At 37.7% G+C, this 21,711-nt stretch overlaps 2 pseudogenes; both read right to left on the bottom strand.

Moving 5' to 3' along the window:
• Window positions 1-1,272: 1,272 nt before the first annotated feature.
• LOC137943329 (5S ribosomal RNA) lies at window positions 1,273-1,391 on the bottom strand (annotated as a pseudogene).
• Window positions 1,392-1,782: 391 nt separating this feature from the next.
• Window positions 1,783-1,901, bottom strand: LOC137943339 (5S ribosomal RNA; annotated as a pseudogene).
• Between the last annotated feature and the right edge of the window lie 19,810 nt (window positions 1,902-21,711).

The following is a 21,711-nucleotide window of genomic DNA, read 5'->3' as shown; positions in this document are numbered from 1 at the left end:
CTAATTTCTTATATTTAGGTCAATCATAATATGCATAGAAGATTAAGTATGCATAAACCCAAAATAAATTTTTATATAGATAAAAATTAACTAACAATTGCATATTAAACAGAGAATTGAAGAAATTGACGCTGAAATGTCAAAAATCAAAGAAAATTGAAATTGAAATGGGGGAAATCAAACGAAATCGGGAGGTATTTTGGGCGAAGAGAGAATAGCTACAGGGAAAAGGAAGTGGGAGGCTGAGAGGACGTTCACAACGAGAGGGAGAAGGGAGAAGGGAGATGGAGGACGAGAGGGAGGAAAAAAATTTTGGAGGAAGAAGAGACGAGAAAAGAATTAGACCGAGAGAGGGAAGAGTGCAGAAGAGAGACTGAAAAGAAAAAATTTGACGAGGGTTCGAGGCATCCAGCCAGCTTCATCCAAATGATTCTCAATATACTGCGGAATCCAGATTCTCGAAATTAAACTGTAGAGATGATTTTTGTGTTCTTTTGATTCATCAACAAGAATCATGCGCTGGTGCTCCACTAACGATGTCAGGTGATGAATTGAGTAATGCGGCTGAAGTTCATCACCTGCGTGAGTTGACTAACCTCTCCTCTTAGAACTGAAGTCAATTACTTTGTGTGTTGTTTTCCTAGAGTGACCACAAAGGTGATCTGAAATTTGTCAGCATTAACATCATATATGCTGAAAATTCAATCTTCTTCATGTAAAAAAACTATTTTCTGAGTTGATGGGTTAGTTCATTAGAAAAAGAGAATAGAAACTGATTCTTATTACATTAACTGAAATTTCAAAAATGTTTTAGCTTGCTTATCTTACTCAAATTGTTTTCTTTCTACCACATTTATCAAAATGCCAAATTTTATTGATCGCACCCATTTGTGTTACCCTCTCCATCCTACCAATCCCTTCCCTGACTTCCCTCTTCCCCCGTGTTCTGTCGGTCTTTTCCACATTCTTTCCATAAAATAAAATAAAAAATTAAAATCTTAAGAAAAAATAGAGATATAAAAAATTAAAAATGAGCTCTATGTGATTGGATTAAAGAAATAAAACGTTCTTCAGCCGTGTCAAAAATTAACCGAACTACATTAATAATGGAAAACGAAACAAAATCGTAGTTTTTTCCCTCATCTCTTCTACCCGAACATTTCGAACCGTTAAAAAAGAAAACAAACTATATATAAAAATATGTTTTGTTGCCCCTAACCACAGCATTACGAGGGAGAAATTAGCAAGTGGCAAAGGAAAAAAGGGTAAAAATGGGTGCAACAAGAGGACTTCTTAGGAGGTCACCCATCGAAGTACTGCAGTCGCCAAAACACCTTTAACTTTGGAGTTTTGATGGGATTCAGTGCATTAGTGTTGGTATGATCGCACTCGTTTGTGTTTCCCTCTCCATCCTACCAATCCCTTCCCTAGCTTCCCCCTCCCCCCGTATTTTTTTGGTCTTTTCCACATTCCCTACATAAAATATAATAAAAAATTAAAATCTTCAAAGAAAATCAGGACATAAAAAATTAAAAGCGTTATGTCGTTGGCTTAAAGAATAAAACATTCATCGTCCATGTTGAAACTGAACAAAACTACATTAATAACGAAAACCAAAACAAAATAGTACTTTTTTTCTTTTCTCACCCTCTTCTCTTCTACAGAAAAGTTTTGAATCGTTAAAAAAGAAAACAAACTATATATACAAATATGTTTTTCCGCTCCTAACTGTTGCATTACGAGGGAGAAATTAGCTAGTGGCAAAGGAAAAATGGGAAAAAACGGGTGCTACACGAGGACTGCCTAGGAGGTCAACCATCCTAGTACTAGTCTCATCCAAGCGCACTTAACTTCTGAGGTCTTATGGGATCTAGTGCATTGGTGCTAGTATGTTCGCACTCATTTGTGTTACCCTCTCCATGCTACCAATCCCTTCCCCGGCTTCACTATACCCCCGTGTTCTGTCGGTCTTTTCCGCATTCCTTACATAAAATAAAATAAAAATTATAATCTTATGCAAAAATCGAGATATAAAAAATAAAAAAGGAGCGCCATTTTGTTGGGTTAAAGAATAAAACATTGATCGTCCGTGTCAAAAGTGTAGCGAACTGCATTATAAAGAAAAACTAAACAAAATCATAATTTTTTTCTTTTTTTCCCCTCTTCTCTTCTACCCAAAGGTTTCAAACTGTTACAAAAGAAAATAAACTATATATATAAATGTGTTTTGTCACCCCCTAAACGCAGCAATGCGATGGAGAAATTAGCTGGTGGCAGTGGAAAATAAGGCAAAAAGGGGTGCAACACGAAGACTTCTCAGGAAGTCACCCATCCTAATTATATAACTAGAATGTGTTTAATTAATTAGATAAGTAAGTTATTACTACTTTTTCTATTAAATAATTGATTATTTATTACATTAAATAGGTCACTTGGCCGATTAATTGGCATAAATCACCGGGTATTTAATTATTTCTTACTTAATCAGTAATTATATGATTAGTAAATACATAATGTCATTAATTAATTAGTATTAGCTATGATCAAGATAGTTATGTATTACATTAAATGTGTTATTTAATTAATCCCGACCCAACCCTTGCCCCCCACCCAGGCGTGGGTGAGGATATAGGTGAGGTGCGTGGGTGAGCCACATAGGCAAGGCATGTGTGTAGGTGAGTGGCACGCATGCATTCAAGCTGTAGAGGCTGGCTATCAATTTCTTTGTCTCGTTTAAAATTTAAATTTTAACTCGGATCGATTCAAATGCTCTTGAATTATATTTTATGAGCTTATTTAGGCATTTGTGATAATGCTAAGTTTGAATTTAAATAAAGGGGTAAACCTCGTACATAGGTGGGAAGATCATACTGATCCATGTAAGATGAAGGGATAAGGATTCTTATCCCTAGTTTGCATATAAGTAGGCTTTGTAACCACAAGTGTAAACCATCTTCATTTTGTGCAAAGAACTTTCCCTTATTTTTCAAGCTCTTTATTTTGTTCTTTTAAGTTATTTCTTCTTCATTTGGGAGGCAAACTAGCCTTCTTTCATCATAGTAAGTTAGGCCATATGTTGGGATTCTAAGAGTATTAACTCCAACTAATTTTCTAGTTAAACTCCATGGTGCATTCCCCCTTTCTCCAAGGTATATCTCCATTGTATTTAATTTATTATTAAAATTCTAGTAATTTTTTTGGGTCAAATGTTTAGTCAAACTCTTGTGGTCAACATTTTTAGTCAATTTTGTGCTCCTTTGGTTAGTTACTATTCTGGTTAATTTTTTGTTATTATTCTACTTCTTTTGTCACCTTCTTGGTATAAAACAATGGTCACTTTTGTTAGTCCTCTAGAAATTATAGAATTTTGAAATAGGTAATGAAATTTCTTGTATTTTTTTAATCACTTCAGAGCACTAGCTATACTTCCTACATAGAACAATAGTGCACCCAACAGTCAGAGTGAGTTAAGTTATTTTATTCACCAAAGTAGTATATTTTTGTGAGCTACCATTAAAATTGTGAATACTCTTTCTTTTTTTCATGCACTAAAATTGGGCATGTCTGCCTTTGAAATTGAAAGGAGTCTTTTTTCAAACATATACCATTTTGAAAGGAATATGGAGTTTTATTGTTTGGCTAGAGGGATGCTTTCTTCTCTCATATTTGCTATGTACAATTTGGGCCTCTTTAAAAGGAAAGGGTCACTTAATGGAGAGAAGTAGAAGGAGAAGTTCAAAAGAAGAGGTGTTGAGAAGTAGTGGTGGTAAATTTTTTTTTTAGAAATAAAGAACATCTAAGTAAGGAGGAGGATAGAGAAGAAAATTTCATTTCATGTGAAGGTTAGGAACTCCAATTTGAGAGGAGTGTTGAAGAAGCAAATATGGAAGAGTCTAATATGATTTTCATGGTAAAGGAGTGTCATGGTGGAAGAATTAGTATGAAAAAGTCTTATTTGAGTCTCATGGGAAAGAATCTTACATAAGAAATCTTTTGATTCTATCAGTTTTTTGTAATAGTGATTTACTTTGTTTCGTATTTGAAGTTTTATTCAAGTTGTAAGTGGAACATAGGAAGGTTTAATTTTATTTTGATTCTATGAGTTTTCTCTATTATAAATAGAGAAACAATGTACTCATTATACAATCAATTAATTGTTTTCTCTCTTAATATTTTAAGAATCAATTCCTATGCCTAATATTTTTAATTACTCAAATAAAACAAATAGCAAATAAAACATAGTACAAAAATAAGGTATCCAATTATAACTTCATAACATGAACTAAAAGCATGGTTCTCCTCATTTGTACTAATTTAACTCATGACATTACCAGAGGATTTCATAAAGAACAACATATTGAATAACCAAAAACGTGTCAGTACTTTATCAACTAGAGTCTAATACGTTAATCTTATAAAAAAGAAATAGAACATGAGATGAAGAGCTGATATGAAAGAGTCATATATGACCAACCAAGAGAAAATGTGATGACTTTGCTAATGAAAGAGTCATATATGTCAGTGCTATTTAATAGAAGAAATGACCAACAAAGAGCTTAATTATTACCATTCAGAGGAATAATATTGGAGGAATCAAAATTCAGAACATATAAAGTTTGAAGAATAACAAAATAAACAACAATGCTTACTAAAACATGCAATGGAACAGTAAATTGAATATTTACCCACGTAAATAAATTAAAAAAAATAAATCAACATGTGATTAGGCTTAGATTATAACACATAAACAATTTATATCACTTTATAATGGCATCATAAATTTATCTCTAAAGGAATTTTCTATTGTTGTGGGCGACTAACCAATTGTTTTAAATGTTTCTATCCAATCCAAATTAATCACTTAAATATAACAATTACTACGTGAGGTTAAATTATAAGCTTTCCATGGTTATTCTCAAGTTTGTATGTCATTAACTTTATGTGACTAAACTTAATGTCACTAGACATTTTTCATAATTAAGAATGTTGTGGTTATTACTTAATTATTCAAATGTAAACCAAAATATTACATCAAAATAATTGACTAAAATTTATGCCAATTATTAATTTCTTATATTTAGGTCAATCATAATATGCATAGAAGATTAAGTATGCATAAAAACAAAATAAATTTTTATACAGATAAAAATTAACTAACACATGCATATTAAACATTCATATATGTATTTCCAATTATTTAATCCATATGTACTAAAATGAAAAAGAATGAAAACTAAATTATTCTATTTTTCCTGTTATTTATATATGAATTAAATGTATCCAATGATAACATTGGACTTGGATGGGCCATGAGCACGTTTGGTGCTCTTGCGCGTATAGTGGTCCAGGACAGCCGGCGAGCACAATGTCATGCTCCATGCCTTGGCTGTGCTCCAATGAGAGCATGGAACACCAGTGCACAAAGCACAAGTCTCTGCTATGTTCGCTCCTGCTGCTCTAGGCTGCTCATAGCCAGGCGTCTCGTCTGTTCGGAACTCTACTCACCATCCCCACACCGCCGTCTCCTTCCTCTGGTGCTATTGTCGCCGGTGTGTGTCCGACGAGTGCAACACGTCGGTGTACACAGGCTTCCATTACACCGTCTCTCTCTTTGTGCTTTGTGACTACTCCTCTTGGCTGCACTTCGACGCAAATTTTGGTGTTCATTGCCACCCACCGAAGCAACGTTTCTCGATCGAGAATCAATTGTGTGCAATGCCGGTCTCCAGGTGACTGGAAGTGAGGAACGGGACCAACCGGGAGTCGGGAAGAAAATGCGCACAAAACATTGATGGTTCTACACCAGCGCACACAATGAGCCTCGTCGTTCGACTCCCATCATCGACGATCCCCTCTGCAGACCCGAACGACGGCTGACGGCTTGCTGTGGGCATTTTCTTCCCTCGGGAGCATCTGTTCCCACTAACATGCCAGCACCTCCAGGGCACTAAGTGCAACCTACTCTGACGCACCAGTGCAGTCATCCTATTTGGCCAGGAACATTGTTCGAAAACATCATTGCCTCTCTTGGACGTTGTCTAGCCAGGGGAGTGCCAACGTGATTGAGATCCAATAGGCACACAATGTATTGACAGTCGCACGTGCCACCACTGGCGATCGAAGAAGCGCGGGGCTCATAAGGCCTCATCGTAAGGCTACATCCTCCTCTACTCTAAAACGACAAGTAAATTTTTATTTTTTAACAGCAGAATAAAAACATAGACAACATTTTAAAAAAGTAAATAAATAATGGAATTGTAATCAAGATGAGAGATTCAAAATGAAATTCAGAATTTTGAAAACAATATAAAATTCATAAAAAGAAAATCGGAAACCCAAGATGCATACCTGAAGTCATGGTAAACAAAATTCCAGGAATTTACAGAGAAACCCGTTGATGGAGAAAACTCAGGCTTATTTCTAGACCAAATCCCATTTAACGTATAATCCAAACTCAGGCTCACTATCCTTACATCTATGGGAAACTACCTAATAATGGGCTAAACCTAAAAAAGGGAAACAACTATCAAAGGGGTCATGGGCCATTCTGAAAGGAGGGAGTGGAGGAAGAGTCATGAGATACTTGGTAATGGGATTGTAGAGATAGTAATTGAGCTTGAGATTAGTGTGGATTTTCTTGCACTAGAAGATGACCCCATTGCATGAACCCATATTCTTGATGTTCTGATGTGAAGGGAAGATGAGGTAGTCTTGGAGCGTGAGTGCTCCTTTGTCATCCAAGTGACAAAACATACATTCACGTATGAAGCCATAGTCATAGTATTTGAGATAGACTAAACCGAAGTCAATTGATTTGGCAGTGAAAGAAGCTAACTTTATTGATCATACTATGTCATTTCTTTAAAATAGCTTCACAATTGAGCCATCATTTCTTGGGTAGACGTGAAAAAAATTCAAGTGAGATGTCTTTGTTGAGGACTATGGAGTCTGGTCCACTGCACACGACTCTGTTGCCAAAACAGAGATGGTGTACGAACAGAGTCCCTCAACCAGAAGACTTCGTCTCTATTGCCGAAACAGGGACATTACGCGTAGAGAGTCTCGTATTTCATTGTTTGTTCACTATTGAGAATAATCATAATTTGTTTTATTTTTTGTGATTTCTCGTTTGCTTAGACAAAGAGGGGGCGAGGGCACATAGAATACATTTTGAAAAGATTTTTGGCGGGAACAAGGTAGGTCTGTTACGCACTTTGGACGGTTGACTGGGAATGGCAAGTCACCTCATTGTTGGCAAACTACGTGTGCTCTTTCGTGAATTGCGTGGCGACTTGCGAGTTGGGGTGGAAACTGGAAAGTGACAAAAAAGTATAGAAAAGGCAAGATTTAACAGGCACTCTGTTGGCTGGACGCCGATGCCGGAGCTGTTGTGTGATGCCGTTGGCGTCGCCATTGCCGGTGCTATAGGGCGGGACTTCAACTTTGTTTCCAAAATAGAAATAGAGTACGAAACAGAGTCTCTCGGCATAAAGAGAGACTCGAGAAGAACGACGATGTTTCCTTTGCCGTTGTAGGAGTTACCGTTCGTTGCCGTTGTTGTCGCCGTTATCGATGCTTCTATTCGACGTTGTAGTTGGAAGAACAGAGTGTAGGACTTACTAGAACTGAGAGGTTTACAGAACTCCCTTGGGATTTCGTATCGGTGCCTGTGTGTGCGCCAGGAAGACGAAGCGGGGAGAAGTTTCGGTCTCACCGAAACTCATTGAGACGAAATAGAGAGAAGACTCTCAAGTTGTATTTCTGGTGTGAGAAACATACAGTATTGTGATTCTTCAACTGATCTATAAAATCCTATACAACTTCAATGGACGTAGGCAATTTTACGAACCACGTAAAATATTATGTCGTGCATGATTACTTGTTACTTGTCTTGTTGTCATCGACGATTTTTTCCTAAAAACTGGTATAAGAGCCGAAAGATTATAAGAAGCAAGAATATGATCTTCAATGAGAAGATTGTATACAAGGACAAGTCCAATACAGTTGCTGAAGCAGCTCCTCAGGAGTCCAACTTTGTCAGATTGGATGACCTACTAGAGGCCACAATGCAGTGTAGAGATGCTAGTGACAGGGAGAGTGGGTCCAGTGCACCCGAAGAGAGTTTAAACACCTTATACTTGGTGTGAGTCCTTCATTTCCCATTACTAGCACTGAGTATGCAGCTTCTTCCAGCATACCAATTTTCTTGTATGTATCTATCAATATATCAAACACAAGAGGGTTGGATTCTTTACAATCTTTATAGCTATATAAGATTGAGTTCGCAATAGCATCCACATGTGAATTGCCCAAGTGGGTGGCAATCATTTGCTCTAAGATACAATTTACAGGACCAAACAAATAGGTGTTACATAGATTTACAACAAGTGTTGAAAAAGAAGTTAATGTTTGCGGGAGACCCATTTGAGACTGGGACCAGTGGAAGAAACTCAAGAGGAGTTTTGGGTCATTTACCTGTTTTTGGCAAAGGACACATTGTATCATTTCCGGGTTTAACTTTCTTGGAATGTCTGAGGAGGTCATGAGAAGCTGCCAATTGTTGTGTTGGAGGAGACTGATGATTCTCTCTGCAAAATGTTCGTCATTACGGAGTGCATCCTTATCGCCTTGTAATGTGGAAAAGCGTAAAGGCTTGAGTGAACGTGGACATCTTGAGGTAGCGATGCAGGCAGGGTTGGCCGGGAACAGCAAGTGCCCTGAAGGTCTCGTCATTTTCCACTACCTTCAGCAGAGGTAGTCTTTGAAAGATGAGGTTTTTTAGGGATTTCACATCAATTTGTAAGGATTGAACCGGACCTAATCTTACCCAGTCCAATACGATAGGACTGACGGGTCAGGTCCGATTCTAACACCACTGATCCACATGGCTGTCTGCCTAATGGCACTTTCTGCTTCCATCCAGAAACGGTTGCTAACACAACAACATTTGTCACACCCCGTCATCAGGTTTGTGACAACCAATTTCTTAATGTCTTACAAGTTACAGCTAATTTTCAGGTTTGTTACAACCAATTTTAAGAGCACATTCAATGAATACATTGTTTGTTATAGTCATAAATGTGTAAACAAGAGTTATGTAAAGCAGGAGAGACTTAAGAACGATGAGAGTAGGGGAAAAAGAATCAAGAGTGTTTTGTCTTTCTTTTCATCTTCTTCTTCTTTTGCATTTTTGTAGAGAATTGCAGTAAAGAAGAGGAACATCATAGCTGTTCAAAGTTGTGATCCCTTTTTTTGGCTAAGAGACTAGATTCCTGTACTGCAATCGATCCATTTGTAAGCCTTTTCTCATTTATTCATCTGTTTAAAATGTACAATTCTGATGCTCTCTCCATCAATATTTGAAGCCTCTTTGTTTTTTTTTCTTTAATGGCATTTTTTTAAATCATTTGAACTCCATTTAAATTCGTCTGTTTGCTTGTCACAGATAAACACTAAGGAGTCCTGGAAAGAATTTTACTGAGCTCCGCTATTACCTGAAATATTGACAAGTTGAACTATCCAGTTTTTAAAATTGAAATGCTCAACCCAACCAGTCTAGAGGCTGAACTGGTTGGGTTGAGCTTTCAATTTGACAAACGTGATGGTTCAAGGTAGCAACTGACTGGGTTGAGCATTCAATTTGAAAAACTTTAGTTCAAGTGGTTTACATCCCTGGATAGATCGAAGAAGAAGTCGAGGTCACGAATGAGCAACTCGTTAGCTTCATTCAGGGAGGGATGTCTTTGAAAATTGGCTTGTCAGACACTCAACCCTTCTACTCATGACTCTTCAGGTTTGGCTTACTTATGTCCATCTCTTCAGGCGAAGATAATCAATCTTTACTACTTTCATTTTTTAGAGATTTGAGTCCCTTTAAATCATAATGACACTCCTTCATGCAACAGGTTAAGTTCAGTGAATTTATTCATCCCCCACCTGATATCATCATCATCTGTCGAGTCGGAGTGCCTTACTCTTCCACTCAAATCAAGCACAAAATCTCCAATTCCTTCTTTAACAAATTCAATCCATTCTGTGAGATCGGATGAGTATCTGTCATCAAGACAAAAGAACAGGCGAAACTTCTTAATCTTGTCAAGAGTATGGAGCTGTAGAAGTTGTTATGCAACTTGTACATAATGTGCCTTCTTTAAATTTATTGTGAACTCCTTGTCAAGTCTATAATAGTGTTGTAAATTCATAGGAATTTCCACATGTTTATCCATTGTCTAGGCAGAATTGATGTCATCACTGCACACTTCAATGGAAGAAAAGAGAGTATGTGGTGAATAATATTTTCTGGTAGCTTGGTGATACTGTTAGTCTTCTCGGTGAAGTTTCTCTTATGCTAAAAGTCCAATGACTAACTTTTTGTTTGTTACTCAGTGCTATTTGCGATATGAAATAACTAAAAAAGTATTATGTTAGTCAATCTATTTTTTGGGCAAAAACTTGAGTTCAAGTGGACTACATCCCTGAATAGTTCGAAGTAGAAGTCGAGGTCAAGGGTGTGCATCTCAGTATCTTCGTCCAGGGAGGGGATGTCGCTGAAAATGGGTTTATCACAAAGTTGACCCTTGTACCCAAGACGCTTCAGGTTCAACTTAATTATCTCCATCTCTTCAACCGAAGATGATCAATCTTCACTGCTTTCATTTTTTAGGGATTTGAGACCCTTGAAATCTTAATGAAGCTCCTTTATGTATCAGGTAAAGTTGAGCGAAGATATTGATGGACAAGAGAACAAACAATCCTGTTTTCTAAATTTCTTCATCCATCGAATATCATCAAGTTCAAGCTACTGAACTTCTATGGTAGACAAATTAATCAATTTCATGAGATCAAATGAGTAGCTCTCACAAAGATCAAAGAACAAATGAATATTCTATTGGTGTTGTTTTTTATACGAAATAAATATTTTGTAACTCTCCTAATTCTCAATAAAATTGAAAAGATGTTTTCAGTGTATAGTAATGAATCTTCTCTGGGGTTAATATTTATTCCATAATTTGTCCCCTCAACAAGATTGTTTGCTGCATTGAAGAGATGATATTTATTCCTATTTTACTAACCGGTAATCCAATATATAAATGATCTACAGATTAAAGTATATCTAGTCTGATAAAAAAGTCAGATTTTTTCTCTTTTATTCTTAATTTTAACTGCTTTTACTTAGTTCATATTGTTTTTAATTAATTCAAAATCTAAGGTCAATTTTATAGATTATGTTCACAATGAACAATAGCATTCGCATAAGCAATTACATACAAAGTACATATAGGATTTTTAAGGTGGTTTGTAGTCCTAGCCGATTGCTAGTGCACCCCTAAGATGTTTTATAATCTTAAGGATCCACTAATGTTGGCTTTGCCCAAAAATATATAAAGCAAATCACCTCTAAGGCCAATTACAATGTTGTCCATACATGGGCTTACGTAATTCAATTGACCATAACAACCAACTCACAATGGCACTCCCTTAGATTTAACACCTAATGAGGCATACATGCCTAGATCCACAAAGAGATTTTCCATCAATTCACTAGGCTATGCAAGCTTAGACGAACATAGAATTTTCATCCACTTACTAGGCACACCAATCTAGACCCACAAAGAGATTTTCAGCATCGCCTACCTACACAACGTCTTATGACTCAAACAACATCAAACACACCTTCCCACCTTCAACTCCTCAGCCACAAGAATTTATCTTAAATAAATTTGGGGTGAGGATGGTCTTACCTAAGGAAGGTTTGACCCAATTGTATGCATTACTTGCTTACCATATAACCCAATATTAATTATCTACCAATAGGAAAATTTTATCAATCTAGGTACAAATAAATAGGTACATCTATCCTAGATTAGTAGTTTAAAATAGTTAGTAACTTGATTTTAAAATGAAAATAACTCATAATAGTCATTTATTTTTTTATTTGAAAATATAGGCAGCTCAAGATGTGTTGATTTGAAAATATCAGCTCAATTTAAATATGAGATTGTCTTTTCAAGTTGGGGAACATATTCAATTCAACTCAAAAGTTATAAATTTCAAAATATAGCCCATAAGTAGCATTATAAATTATAGTGAATGATTTTTCAAAGTGTACTTAGCACTAGTTCACAATACACTTGGATTTGAAATGTTATCCCAAATTTTAAATACTTAGTAAAAACCATTTCAAATGTGTTACGGTCCCGAGTCATGGATCGAGTAACACGGCGTGGGATTTGTGAATCCAGCACTCAGAATTTACTCACTTCACGTCAAGGGTCTGTGTATGAGTATTTCTCCTTAACCAATGCTTGGCCAGGAGGAAAGATCCTCTTTTGAGGGTCCTACCGAGTTGTTGTGCTAGGTAGAAGACCCCACAACAATGCTGACCTTGCTAGAGCAAGGTGCTCTTTTTCTTGGTCACGGCAAAGAGGGTTTGGCCCTCTTTGTTGCTGCTCTAGCTAAGAATGCAATCCTTCTTTCTTAAATAACTTGAAACAAGAGTTTGGGATAGATTAATACCTCTTCTTTGATGCTATGATCAGCTCCCACGTTGCACCAGGAATTGCTCAAGATTTGAGGATAAAAATCCTCACTTTGCTGCTTGGTAAGGGAGGAATTGGGCCTCTCTTGTTGCTGCTGCCAAGAAGGAGGATAGACCTCCTCTTTGGGCTCGGAAAAGGGGCAGGAAGCTCCTTTTCTTAATAGGGATGATGGTGGATGAATTTGGGTGAAGATGGATGGCAATGGAGGGTGAATGATAGGTTGGATTTTTGGAGTAAACCCTAAACTCGGGATCAAGAGGTGATCCCAACCTATTTAGACTAGGTTATTCTAAAATCTCAAAGCTTACCTATTTCATTCATACCTATCCCTTAAATAGGGAGTTTTAGGGTTAGGGTTACAATAATTCCCCATAATGCCCTTACATAAAAAGTAATTAGAAATAACTCCTACTTAAAACAATATAAGAAATAAATCCTACTTAAAACAATATTAGAAATAAATCCTACTCAAAGAAATATAAGAATTAAATCCTATTGAGTGAGTTGTTGTTGTCTTCTTCGTTGTGTGACTCGGTGTGCTATTGAGTCCACAACATCTGCCTCCCCATGGAGAAAGAGCTTGTCCTCAAGCTCAAAAGCTGGGTAGACTTGTTTGAAGATGTCCACACGTTCCCATGTTGCAGCATCAGGGTCAGTGTCCGTCCACTAAACGAGAATCTCCCAATGATCATTGGTCAGCCTTGCATGTAACACCGCAGCTGGGTTAAGAATAACCTCACCATGATCAACTGGTGGTAGGAATGGAGTGGATGTAGGCTGTGCTCCGGAATGCGGCTTCAAAAGAGAGACATGAAACACATCGTGAATTTTGGCGGTGTCTGGTAATTTAAGTTGATAGGCGACTGGTCCCACGCGTCGAAGAATGGGAAACGGCCCAAAAAATCGGGGTGAGAGCTTATGACGTGGAGGTCCCGCTAGAGACTGCTGACGGTAGGGCTGGAGCCGTAGCCACACATACTTTCCAACCTCAAAAGAGACCTCACGGTGGCCTCTGTCGTATACATCCTTTATCCGAGCTTGGGCACGTCGTAGCCGTTCTGTGATATTCTGTAGCAGTATATCCCTGTCTATGAGTGCCTGATCAATCGTGTCCACGCGGGTGGACCCTGGGTTGTACGAGAGGAGGCGAGGTGGATCCCGGCCATATATAACCCGAAAAGGAGTGGATTGCAATGCAGAGTGGAACGAAATGTTGTAACAATATTCGGCCCACGGAAGCCATTGAACCCATTGCCGCGGACGATCCCCCACCAAGCACCGTAGATACATCTCGATGGTGCGGTTCACCACCTCAGTCTGCCCGTCTTTCTGTGGATGATAGGCGGAGGAGAACTTCAATTTCGTCCCACTCAGGCGAAATAGTTCCCGCCAAAAGGTGCTCGTGAAAACTGCATCTTTGTCACTCACAATGGATTCTGGAATGCCATGTAAGCGGACTATCTGCTCCAGGAAAGTCTGAGCAACCCGTGTTGCTGTATACGGATGAGCCATCGGTATAAAATGCCCGTACTTGGAGAATCGATCAACCACTACGAAAAGTACGGATTTGCCGGCTGACAGGGGGGCCTTCCACAAAATCCATTGAAATGTCGGCCCAAACCTGCGTTGGAAGGGCCAGAGGCTGGAGAAGACCGGCTGGACTCAAGTGCTCGGCTTTGTTGCACTGGCATACCTGACAGTCGCCAACATAAGTCGCAATAGAGGCTTTCATGGCTTGCCAGTAAAAATCAGCTCGAATTCTGTGCAAGGTCTTCTGGATCCCCTTGTGTGTACTGTCGTGGTAGGCCGAGAGAATAACTGGAATCAACTCAGACTCAGGTGGAAGGAAAATCCGATGCTTATAATAAATAAGTGAATCCTGGATGGACCACTTCACATTCATTGTCCCTTCTGAGATCTGCTGATGCAGTTCCTGCAGTGCAGGGTTAGTAGCATGTGCTTCTCGCACCAAGTCCATAATGAGAAATCTCGGCTGGCTGATAGAATAGACCGACTGCTGATCTTCAAAACATCGTGACAAGGCATCTGCCGCCTTATTTAATCTCCCCGCACGATACTCCACTGAGAAGTCAAACCCCAACAACTTACTGATCCAATGTTGTTGTGGCGACGTCGTCAAACGCTGTTCTAGTAAGAATTTAAGGCTGTAGTGATCCGTGCGTATGAGAAAAGCCCGGCCCCAGAGATAAGGCCTCCAATGTTGGACCGCTTTGGCCAACCCAATCAATTCGCGCTCATAGGCTGCCAGTTTGTGATGGCGGACTGCCAACTGTCTGCTAAAATAAGCAATAGGATGGCCCAGCTGCTGTAAAACGGCCCCCATGCCCACGCCCGAAGCGTCGCACTCTACCACGAATAATTCGTCGAAGTTGGGAAGTTGTAATACTGGCGCGGATGCGAGGGCAGCTTTGAGTGCCACAAATGACATGGTGGCCCCTTCATTCCAAATAAAGGAATTTTTCTTGAGTAAACTCGTCAATGGTGCTGCCACTGGCCCATAGTTCTGAATAAATTTACGGTAGTAGCCCGCAAGACCCAGAAAACCCCGTAATGCAGAACATGACTGTGGTTGCGGCCACTCGTGAATAGCTCGGATCTTCTCGGGATCCACCGTAACCCCCTAATGTGAGATAATGTGTCCCAGATATCCCACGTGTGAAGCCGCAAAAGAACACTTGGAGTGTTTCAAATAGAGCTGATGTGCTCTTAACAAGTCGAAAACAATCCTCAAGTGTGCCAAGTGCTCCTCAACCGACTTGCTATATATCAAAATATCATCGAAAAATACAAGAACAAATTTTCGAAGATAGGGGCTAAATACCTCGTTCATCAAAGCTTGAAAAGTGGAGGGTGCATTGGATAACCCGAACGGCATGATGACGAACTCAAAGTGGCCATGGTGCGTGCGGAACGCCGTCTTCTCGATATCAGAGGGGTGCATCCGGACCTGATGGTATCCCGAACGGAGGTCGAGTTTAGTGAATAACCACGACCCATGTAACTCATCCAGAAGCTCATCCACTACCGGAATCGGGAACTTGTCTTTTACTGTCTGCACGTTCAACTCCCGATAATCCACGCAGAACCTCCATGTCCCATCATGTTTCTTCACAAGTAAGACGGGTGAAGAGAACGGGGAGCGGCTGGGACGAATAAGACCTTGTTTCAACATCTCATGGCACTGACACTCTATCTCATCCTTCTGAAGGTGTGGGTAACGGTATGGTCGCACGACCACTACCTCAGAACCTGGTTTCAGACAGATCCTGTGGTCACAGTGCCTCATGGGAGGCAACCCCGAAGGCTCCTGGAAGAGGTCATAGAACTCCTCAACCAGACCATCACTAGTACTGTCAGGCTGATCCTGTGTCTGCAAAGTGTGTATGCGGTGGGCCCTGTCCACCTGACAGCCCTGTAAGAGCACCCGACTTCCGGCCAAATCAAAGCTCATGGTTAAAGCCGAAAAGTCCCACAGAATGGGCCCCAATGTTTGTAACCATTTAATGCCTAAAACCATATCAAATCCCGCTAGGGGAATAACAAAAAATTCCGCATTAAATGAAGTAAATCCAATGGAAAAAGTTACCGCCTTACTAATCCCATAGCTAGGGACCTTCTCGCCATTGGCCACTGAGACGGTGGCTGTCGGATGAGTGTGTATCTGGAGCTGGAGATGTTGTGCGGCTGTTAAACTCAGAAAATTGTGTGTACTCCCCGAGTCGACTAGTCCCACCAGTTCTCGGTCAATGACATGAGCTCAGACTTGCATTGTAGTAGGCGATTTCTGCCCAGTAATAGCATGCAAGGATATCTCTGGTGGTTCCTCCTCGATAATATCCTCTGGTTCCTCTGGATCCTCTGAATCCTCCATCTCGAGCCAAAATAATCGTTTACATTGGTGTCCGACCCGATACTGCTCATCGCAGTTATAACAGAGATTTTTGGACCGCCTTTCTGCCATCTCCGCACTCGTCAATTTTTTTATAAAGCTCAGTAGGGAATTACCAGGGCGGGGATCGGCTACCCGAGTCGTAGTCGAAGTGTGTCTGGATGGTGCTGCTGTAGATGTTCCCTGAGATGAATTATAGCGGTGCCCTTGCCACGTGGAGGAAGTGTTCCTCTCACTCGACCAACCCGACTTACGTTGCTGCAACTGTTGTCGTTGTTCCATTGCTCGGGCCATATTCATGGCATGAGCTAGATCCGTGGGCATAAGGAGTTCTACCTCTAGCCGTAAATACTCATTGAGACCTGCTGTGAATAAGGAGACCTGCTGGTCAACCAATACCCTCTCTCCAGCACGAGCCAACTTTTCCTGGAAGAGTTTTTGATAGTGTTCCACCGAACCCGTTTGTCTCAATAGGACTAACTCTCCCAAGGGGTTGCTGTTGGCGGGAGGCCCAAATCTAACTGTGCATAGATTTTTAAATTCTCCCCAAGTCATTCCCGGTCTCTCTTTCTCTACTTGAGTCACCCATAACATGGCTTCATCTGTCATATGGAAAGAGGCTAGTTGCACCTTATCCCATTCAGTAGTCCCTTGGTTCAAAAAATTTTTTTCACATCTATGCAACCAAATTACGGGATCCACAGAACCATTGAAAGAGGGAAACTCTAACTTTGTGTACCTTGGGATTGTGCCTCCATGCTGAGGTGCTTGGACAGCAGTGCGCCCAGGCCACTGCTCCCCTCTTCTGTGATATGGTTGAGCAACCTCTCTCACCTCTGGACTCTGATGTCTCTCTGCCCTCAACTCCTGTAGCATGCTAATGATTCGGCTCATCTCTTCTTCCAAACCACAAACCTTTCCCAACACTGGTTGTGCTGTTTCAAGGCTATCTTCTATCTTTTGTATCCTGATTTGGATTTCTTCATTGCTGATATTATCCCCCATATTACCCTGCTCTGATACCAAGTTGTTACGGTCCCGAGTCATGGATCGAGTAACACGGCGTGGGATTTGTGAATCCAGCACTCAGAATTTACTCACTTCACGTCAAGGGTCTGTGTATGAGTATTTCTCCTTAACCAATGCTTGGCCAGGAGGAAAGATCCTCTTTTGAGGGTCCTACCGAGTTGTTGTGCTAGGTAGAAGACCCCACAACAATGCTGACCTTGCTAGAGCAAGGTGCTCTTTTTCTTGGTCACGGCAAAGAGGGTTTGGCCCTCTTTGTTGCTGCTCTAGCTAAGAATGCAATCCTTCTTTCTTAAATAACTTGAAACAAGAGTTTGGGATAGATTAATACCTCTTCTTTGATGCTATGATCAGCTCCCACGTTGCACCAGGAATTGCTCAAGATTTGAGGATAAAAATCCTCACTTTGCTGCTTGGTAAGGGAGGAATTGGGCCTCTCTTGTTGCTGCTGCCAAGAAGGAGGATAGACCTCCTCTTTGGGCTCGGAAAAGGGGCAGGAAGCTCCTTTTCTTAATAGGGATGATGGTGGATGAATTTGGGTGAAGATGGATGGCAATGGAGGGTGAATGATAGGTTGGATTTTTGGAGTAAACCCTAAACTCGGGATCAAGAGGTGATCCCAACCAATTTAGACTAGGTTATTCTAAAATCTCAAAGCTTACCTATTTCATTCATACCTATCCCTTAAATAGGGAGTTTTAGGGTTAGGGTTACAATAATTCCCCATAATGCCCTTACATAAAAAGTAATTAGAAATAACTCCTACTTAAAACAATATAAGAAATAAATCCTACTTAAAACAATATTAGAAATAAATCCTACTCAAAGAAATATAAGAATTAAATCCTATTGAGTGAGTTGTTGTTGTCTTCTTCGTTGTGTGACTCGGTGTGCTATTGAGTCCACAACAAAATGCCCCAATAAAATGACATACAAGCATGCATTAATATGATTTTAAAATAGAAGAGGTTGTAAACGTAATTTCAAATGGTTGTCAATAACACAACTACTCACAATGCAATGGTTGAATCAAATATGGTTTTAAAATCACTCAGCACATGTTCAATTAACTGATATCTAAGTATTCAATTAAACAACACATAAATACTTAACTCAATAAAAAAAACTATCAAAATTGACTTCCTTTTAAGTTTTAGAGGAGCCAAAAACTTCTTAAATCATGTGCAAGAGCTTAGGAGGCTTGGTTTTCTCTATGAGAAGAGAGAATTTCGTTGGAGGCATGTTTGGGTTAAATAGCAAATTCTCCAACATTTAGCAAAAGAAGGTGAAAACAAAGGTCTAAAAATTATGAAAAAATAATCATTAGTTCCTATTTGGCTACCGAGCATATTATAGGTTACTTACATGATTTGGAAACATACAATTTTTTTATTTGGACCTGATATTCAAGAAATTGAATTTCTACAGCATGGGCTCCAGTCCTTTTTTTTCTAATAGCTTGATTATGTAGTCGAATCCTCCCCAGAGTTTGACTCCTCTCCACTCCAGGGTTTGACTCCTCTTGCTTTTGCACCTTATAAGGGTCAATTGATTGTTTTATTTCAAAACTTTTTGTTGCATAGAGTCAAATCCTTTTTTGTTTTATTTTTTCTTTTTACTCAGGTGGGGTGGATTCCTTCCATGTTGTTGACTCTTACTATATGTACTTTAGTACAATGATTGACTCCCATTGCGGTTTTGCTCTCTCCATAATGACATGAGTTGCTCTGTTTTCACCACATGCTTGACTCCTTAATTTTGTCATTTTACTTTAGGGTTTCATCTTTTTCACTGATTTTGCTTGACTTTTATAGATGGGTTTGACTCCTTTGATTGTTGGCACTTCAATTTTTAATTATCTAACTAAAGTAGCTGATTTCTTCCTATGTAGTAATCTCCTTTTGAGTGATTTATTCTTCTTGCCTTTTTTTTTAACTAATATTAGTTTTGTTTGCAAAAAATGATTCTTCATTTGTCTTTTTAATTAGATGGTGCTATTGGATTTTGATGGTGTGCTTTCTAGTATGTGCAATTTTTTTCCCTTTTAATGGATTATTGGAATGGGCCATAGTCGATCAAATGAATATGCTACTAGATTCTTTTTAAATGGCTTTTTCACTACACCGCATACTTAACATACGTCATTAGTAATTCAATTGTTTGTCATCATCAAAATTATCTTAATGGGGATTTTGGGGCCAACACTATATAAAATCATTTACTCTATTCCGATTATATGCTTTTTACTCCTGTAGCTTGAACATGATTGTGTCCCATTCAAGTAAACAAGACTTCATGCAAAAGCTACACGTCTATACATAATTCAGCTTACATTCAAATCAAACAGTCTAAGCAGGAGTGTGCTTGTCAGAAGTAGTTCATTGCCATCTTCAATTGAGTTGCTCTAACTTCTTATGCTACAAGAAAATTGATGTTTCTCAAAGTTTTTTCTTTTCTATGAAAATAATTTTTTCGTGATAAGTATATATTTTTTTTTATGAAATTTGAATGTTGTCGAGAAAAAGATTCCCACTAATTGGCGACGACCAATTATTCTGGATGAAATTCAAAAATCACTAAGATATTCTCGTCAAAACTATCCCATCAAGAAAAAGTTGGGAAAAAACAAAAAATAACTAAAAATAATCCACTTATTCTTGAAGAAATTCAATGGTTAACAAAAATATAATATTATTTTTGGAAAAAATATTTCTCCAAGAATAAGAGGGGAGATAAAAATATAAAAAAAATCATTTATTTTAAAATTAATTAAAAATACCAAAAATATGTACTATTCTAAAAAATCATCGAGAATAAGTTAGAACAAACAAAAAAACCCAAAAAATATACGCTTATTATTGGAAATTTTAAAAAATCCCCAAGAAATATATGCTATTCTTGGTGAAATAATTTCATCAAGAAAAGTAGAGGAAATTAAAAATTCAAAAAAATAACTTATTACTGGTGAAATTAACAATCTCTAAGAAATATATACTTTTCTTAGAGAAGTAAATTTCTTTGAGAATTAGTTGGAAAAAAAATCCTCTATTCTTAATGAAATAAGAAAATCATTGAGAAATATATTCTTTTCTCAATGAAATAGTTTTGCAAAGAATAAGTAGGAAACATTAAAAACAAAAAATAATAAAGAAATATCTACTTATTCTTGATGAAATTCAAAAAGTTACCCATAAATATATGATATACTCGATAAAATTATTTCAATGAGAATAAGTAGAAAAAACAATTATAGAGAAATATTCACTTATTCTTAGTGAATTTAAAAAATCATCAAGAAATAGATATTATTCTTGATGAAATAATTTTATTGTGAATAAGTAGGAAAAAATATAATTATAGATAATTAATCACCTATTCTCACATATAGTTACATTTAACTTTTCTTCTTACTTCCAACATAGTGCTATGTAAGTCTTTAACCAAGTCTAATAGTGCTATTATGTGAAACAAGATAAGATTTTTATCAATAGAATAATTAAAAAAATTTCACATTAGAATTTTAAATTTTAATTAAATAATATTATAATTTTATTTAGTATTTTATGAAAAATATTTAACTAAAATATTTTTAGTTAAATTAAATTAAAATAATTAAATGATCAATCAGGTTAATATAGTTAAAATAAGTGATTTATTTGATATTATTAATTTTTTTCCATTATACTTATATATAATCATTTTGATCATTTTTTTACTATATATTAGCTTAAAATAGAAAATAAAAATGAATTAGAGAGATACACATAAATTCATTGTATATTGATAGAAATACTTGCCAAATTAGAAAAAAAATAAACACTAAACTAATCATAACTAATTGGTTCATCATTTAAGTTATTAATTAGTGAAAGTATAATAATTTGCCTGATCATATTGATGCACATTATATATTGATCGAGTCATGTTAATGTAATATGACTTGTGAAGTAACTAGTAGAGTTATTGATCAAGTAATTAGTTAATATCAATTATTAACTATAATTTATTACATAATTACATTATTATCTCACATATGATTTATTCTTATCCCAACGTTACACAAAATATTTTAAGGTAATTATTAAAATAAATAAATTAAAAACTTGTTTATTATTAATTCATCATTAATAGGATTCTAAAACCACAAACGTAATATGTATTTAAGCAATAACTTATCATATAACAATAGAATACTATAACTTGATTAATTAATTTATAATAATCCTCGGGAACCTA

Source organism: Aristolochia californica, unplaced genomic scaffold (assembly GCF_029961685.1).
Source record: "Aristolochia californica isolate CCGP_79_NKW_82.1479 unplaced genomic scaffold, dmAriCali1.0.hap1 SCAF_10, whole genome shotgun sequence".
NCBI classification, from domain to species: Eukaryota; Viridiplantae; Streptophyta; class Magnoliopsida; order Piperales; family Aristolochiaceae; genus Aristolochia; species Aristolochia californica.
This window is presented reverse-complemented; position numbering and strand designations above follow the sequence as displayed.